This window comes from Otolemur garnettii, unplaced genomic scaffold (assembly GCF_000181295.1).
Source record: "Otolemur garnettii isolate 467f Iridium unplaced genomic scaffold, OtoGar3 scaffold00018, whole genome shotgun sequence".
Classification (NCBI taxonomy): domain Eukaryota; kingdom Metazoa; phylum Chordata; class Mammalia; order Primates; family Galagidae; genus Otolemur; species Otolemur garnettii.
In genome coordinates this window covers 11,717,257-11,723,092 of record NW_003852413.1, presented here as the reverse complement: position 1 = coordinate 11,723,092, position 5,836 = coordinate 11,717,257, and the positions used below count along the sequence as shown (strand labels likewise).

General features: G+C 40.5%; 1 non-coding gene across 1 annotated transcript; it reads left to right on the top strand.

Annotated features, from left to right (window-relative positions):
- The first annotated feature begins 3,575 nt into the window (after nt 1-3,575).
- Nucleotides 3,576-3,695, top strand: LOC111724044. Its single transcript, XR_002772419.1, has one exon. It is a non-coding gene; the product is annotated as a small nucleolar RNA SNORA27 (small nucleolar RNA).
- Nucleotides 3,696-5,836: the final 2,141 nt, after the last annotated feature.

Genomic DNA, 5,836 nt, shown 5'->3' with positions numbered 1-5,836 from the left:
TTCAGAGAAGGTTCTGTTCATGTCTCTTGCCAGTGATAAATGAAGTTGTTTGCTATTTTTTTTATTGATTAATTTGAGTTCTCTGTAGATCCTAGTTATCAACCCTTTGTCAGACTCATAACATGCAAATAATCTTTTCCCATTCTGAAGGTTGTCTATTTAACTGTTGTGTCCTTAGCTGTGCAGAAGCTTTTTAGCTTAATTAAGTCCCATTTATTTATTTTTGTTGTGGTTGAGATTGCAGACACTTTCCAGCAGTAGTTTCATGTTATGGAAGGGAGATTTCAACTCTTCAGTGACAGCTAGCCATATTTTTTCTTGAAAATTGAAAAGAATTGATGATTGAAAGTGTCTAGGTCTGGCACTTTATAGGGTTTATTTACTGACAATACTATTTTCACTCAATTGTTATTGGTTTTCTCAAAAAAAATGGAAATTCATATTCTCCAAAAACTTATCCATTTCATCTAAATTTTCTAATGTATCAGGATGGATGCATGTAATATATTCTCAGATAATTATTTTTAAAAAAAATTTTTGAGATAGAGTCTCACTTTGTTACACTCATTAGAGTTTTGTAGCATCACAGCTCATAGCAACCTCAACCTCTTGGGCTCAAGGAGTTCTCTTGCCTCAGCCTCCACAGCAACCTCAAACTCTTCTGCTCAAGCAGTTCTCTTGCCTCAGCCTCCCAAATAGCCACAATGCCTGGCTATTTTTTTTAGAGATGAGGTCTAAAGGTCGGTCTCAAACCAGTAAGCTCAGGCAATCCACCCACCTCGGCCTCCCAGAGTGCTAGGATTACAGGCACAAGCCACTGCGCCTGGTCTCAAATTTCTTTAAATCACTGGTTACATCCATTTAGTCCTTTAATCCTGATTCAGGTAGCAAGTTGCTCGTCTAACTTGTTAGTGTTTTTTAGAAAAAAAAATTTGGTTTATTTATGAATTCTATTATTTTGCTTCATAGAATTTTAGGAGTATTAAATTGCTTGTCTTTGTTTAAAAATCTTTTTTTAGGAATAGCAAAAGAGTGATGTGCTTCCTAAGTCCCTGCATGTGTAAAAATCATCCTTTTATTTTAATGCATGAATCATAATTTGACTGAGTGCAGAATTCTTCGGTAACATCCTTTCCCACTTTAAATTTTGTAGCCACACACAGAATTTTTGTTTTCTGAAGCATGTGAGACTAAGTTTCATACTGTGCACGAAAATAAACTTTAAGGCTCCCCTTAGTGACTGACGGACTGGACCACCTTTTGGCCAAGAGGATCCCTAAACTGAGCTGCTAGCCATGAGCAAGGAGATGGGACATGCCTGATCACGTCCCCTGTCTTCTTAGAGACGCTCACTGTGGCTCGTTCACAGGCCTAAAGCTCCGCAAGACCGACCTGCAGGTCCTCAGTAGAGCAACCACCCACCTGACTCTGAGCACGTGTCCTGTAGTTTGTCTCTGAGGAACATACTCTTATCTTAAATCAGCATTCCTTTCTGTTGACTCCTGGTCCATTAGACAGAGCCTACCTCTTTCAGCCAATTGTCAGCAAAAAAATCTTTTTTTTTTTTTTTTTTGAGACTAAGTCTCACTTTGTCACCCTTGGTAGAGTGCTGTGGTGTCATAGCTCAGAGCAACCTCAAATCTAGGGCTCAAATAACCCTCTTGTCTCAGCCTCCCAAGTAGCTAAGACTACAGGCACCTGCCACAATACCCAGCTGATTTTTAGAGACAGGTCTCACTCTTGCTCCGCCCGGCTGGTCTTGAACTCCTGAGCTCAGGCAATCCACCTGCCTCAGCCGCCCAGAGTGCTGGGATCACAAGCCTGAGCTAGCACACCCAGCTTTATTTCCACATTTTTTAAAATTGATGTAAGACAAGATATAATATATAATATTGGAATTTAAAAAGTGGATGTAGTTTTTTGAAACTCTACTAGGCTGGGTTAGGGAGGAGGTAAAGGGGAGGCGGAGGGAGACTCGAGGAGCGATTGCTCCGTGGGAGAGAAGTCAAACCCGGGGAAGGGGACAGCAGCCGCTGCCGGCCCACCACGCCTTCAGACCTAGGAAGGTTCCCGAGGATTCTCCTGTGCTCCCAGAACTAAGTCGTCTTCAGAATGCCTTTGGTCACTTGGAGTCGGGTGAGGGGGAATCTAGGAAAGAGTTAAAATGTGTGAATGGAAAGGAGGAAGCCAAGGACATGACCTTAGACCCCTGTCCCTCAAAACCACTCAGCCGTACCGTGTAAAGCAGGAAAACAGCCACAGACATATTAAGTCATGAACATGACTGTATGCCAATTAAGTGGTACTTACGGACATCAAGTTTGAATTCTGTATCATTTTCACGTGCCACAGAAATATATGTATTTTTTAACCACTAAAAATGTACACATTATTCTTAGCCAGTAGGCCAGACAAAAACAGTTGGGGGTTGGTTCTGGCCCCTGGGCTGCACTTTGGCGACCTCTGTAATAGATGTAGAATGAGATGAAGGAAATAAAAAAGGGTTAAGGGAATTTTTTTTTTAAATGAGTGAAATCAGGCTGGGCACAGCGGCTCGCGCCTGTAATCTCAGCACTCTGGGAGGCTGAGGTAGGTGGATTGCCCTGAGCTTACAGGTTTGAGACCAGCCTAAACCAGAGTAAGGCCTCATCTCTAAAAATAGCTGGGCATTGTGGTGGGCACCTGTAGTCCCAGCTACTCGGGAGGCTGAAGCAAGAGAATTGCTTGAGCCCAAGAGTTGCTGTGAGCTCTGACACCACAGCACTCTACCAAGGGCAACATAGTGAAACTCTGCATCAAAAACAACAACAACAACAACAACAAAAATCTAAGAGGGTGGGAATCAGTAAGGCATCACAACTGGTTCAAAGGAGAGTTCAAAGAATACACATTCACACACACACACACACACACACAATCAGGAAGGCTGAAGTAAATACACAAATGGGTGCAAAATTGGTTAATATGCCCAGAGCACTAATCAGTTATATTCTTCTGAACAAAATTCATTTGTACTTCTGGAGAGGAGAATGAGCTGCCTCACCCCAGCTAAGTTGTAAAACAGCTCAGAGACAATGAAAGGCCCAGGTCTCCTCACTCATAGCTACACTAGAGAAACTGAGGCCACTTACCAGGCTTTCCAGTTGTCACATCAAGAAGGATGGACATTTAGGCGTGTACTGGTTTCAAACTATCAAATTTACACCTTAATTCTGCTTTATAGGGAATGCTAAAAATTGAGTTGTATGCAGTTTGTTTATAAAATGTCATAAGATTTTAACACTATTATAGCCAAAGAAACATTTTTTTTTTTTAGACAGAGTCTGTCACCCTCAGTAGAATGCCATGGTGTCATAACTCACAGCAACCTCCAACTCCTGTGCTGAAGTGATCCACTTGCCTCAGCCTCCCAAGTAGTTGGGACTACAGGCACCTGCCATAACATTGCCTATTTTTTTAGAGATGGGATCTCATTCTTGCTCAGGCTAGTCTCAAACTCCTCAAGCAATCCACCAGCCTTGGCCTCCCAGAGTGCTAGAATTACAGGTGTGAGCCACCACGCCTGGCCTCAGAGGCATTCTAACTCCTCTATCCCATAAATACTTACTGTGGTCATTCAAGTGGGGCAAAGGAAATATCCTTTTAAAACTCAGGCAAACCAGTGCTTATCTTGTATCCTGTCAAAGGAAACAAATGGAAAAAAAAAAAAAAAAAAAGAATACTTACTATGTTATCCTAGAAGACTTTCTGCAAGGTCAAAAGCACAAAACTGGATTTTAAGATTCCGACTCAAATCACAGTTCCAATACCGACTGGCTGTGTAATCCTGGGAAAATAAATCAACATGCTTCAGTTTCTTCACCTGAAGAATGATAATAATATTAGTTAGTACTTCTTAGGGTTGTTGAAAGAACTAAATGAAGTCATACAAGTGACAGACTTAGCCTAGAGCCTGACACAACGCAATCACACAATACTGTTATTTTTCTTTTAGATCAGTGCTGGATAACATCTAATTTGTCTAAAATTTGTCAAGGTACTTGTTATTTTGGACGGTCTTAATAAAGCTAAGTTACTATTTTTATGTCACATCTGCCTATTATTAGAGAAGATTCTCTTTAAGGGGAGATGCCAACACCTTCAATTCTTTTAGCTATTAGCTGAAGTGTGGTGACACGGAACGGCCGTCACTCTCCTGCTGTCCTCTCTAACACCATCATCTATCAGAGGGTGTACGTTTTGATTGACAGAAAGAAGAGAAATGTCATCTAATTTCTATAGGAATTAAAATGTTCCTTGAATTACACACGAATCTTTCCCAAAAGTCTCTATTGAAACTATATTATTTTTCAGCACACAATAAGTTTTATTTGATCTTAATATAAGGAAATATGCCATTCTTCTATAAAAGTTTCTTTCTGAGACAGTCTCACTCTGTTTTTCTAGACAGAGTATCTGGTGTCACAGCTCACAGTAACCTCAAACTCTTGGGCTTAAGTGATCTTTTTGCCTCACCCTCTCAAGTAGCTGAGACTACCGATGCCTGCTACAACACCTGGCTAGTTTTTCTATTATTTAGTACAGAGGGGTCTTGCTCTGGCTTAGACTGGTCTTGAACTCCTGAGCTCAAGCAATCCACCCGCTCAACCTCCCAAAGTGCTAAGATAACAGGCGTGAGCCTCCACTCCTGGCCTCTTCTATAAGACTTTAAAACAGGGTAGTGGCACCTGTGGCTCAAAGGAGTAGGGCACTGGCCCTATATGCTGGAGGTGGCAAGGGCAAACCCAGCCCCAGCCAAAAAGAAGAAGAAAAAAAAAAAGACTTTAAAATGTACATTTTTCTACACTACAATGGACAAAGAGGAAGAACTAAATTTGAACCTAATTTCATTTCACGTAAATTACACACAATTACATCTTTTCTGAACAACTGAAAGTCCACATCAGACACTTCAGAAATTAAAATTGTTATACCTACACTTCTATATTGAGCGAAAAAGGTATCACTGAAGTGACTTTGTTTTTCTTAGACCACAGAGGTTTTCTTTTCCTGAAATAGAACATTTTTCTATATGAAGAGCTGACATTTTTATTCCATACCCTACCCACTCATCACTCTGCTCAAATTATCATTCCAATTCCTCAACTCCGTGGTTTGTTGTCGTGGTTTTTTTTTTTCTTCTATTTAAGAAAACCAACATCAATGCTATAAAAATAACATTAAGATGCACACTCAGAGCCTGTAAGAAAAACTTTCTGGGCTGAGGACATTCCTGGCTGTGTTTTCAGTAGAACAAAAGTCCTTTAAGATTGACATTTGAAATATGTTTTGTTTGCCCACTTGGCCAGCACGGGGGAATTTAATTTTCTCTTTTCTTTGTTCTAACATGCTGTGAATTCTGTAGACACCGCTTTAGGAGGACCCAGTAAAAGAGAACTGCCCTTGAAATGTTAAAATGCAAAAAACAGTCTGAGAATGTTATGAGGCAAGACAGAATGACGTGAAAGATATTTTCATCTCCTTGCATTTGGTGCCAACTCAGGGCCCAGCCAGGAAAACAGTCCACCATGTACTGTAAAGTAATACTGAATGGAACAGGTGAGTTAAGAATGGGGTAAGAATGGAAAAGTGACTCAGACGTAAAGTCACAACATGGTGAATTTGTCCTGAAGATAATTGTCAGGGGCATTAATTGACCAATTCCTGTTATTATCTAATAGCAAACTAATGTATGCTGTAAATATTTGCATTTGGTGGAGGACATGGCATAATGCTCTTAGTATAAAACTAGATAGGGAAGTGAAATTTAGTTTTTAATCCCTAACCTGTTTCTTAG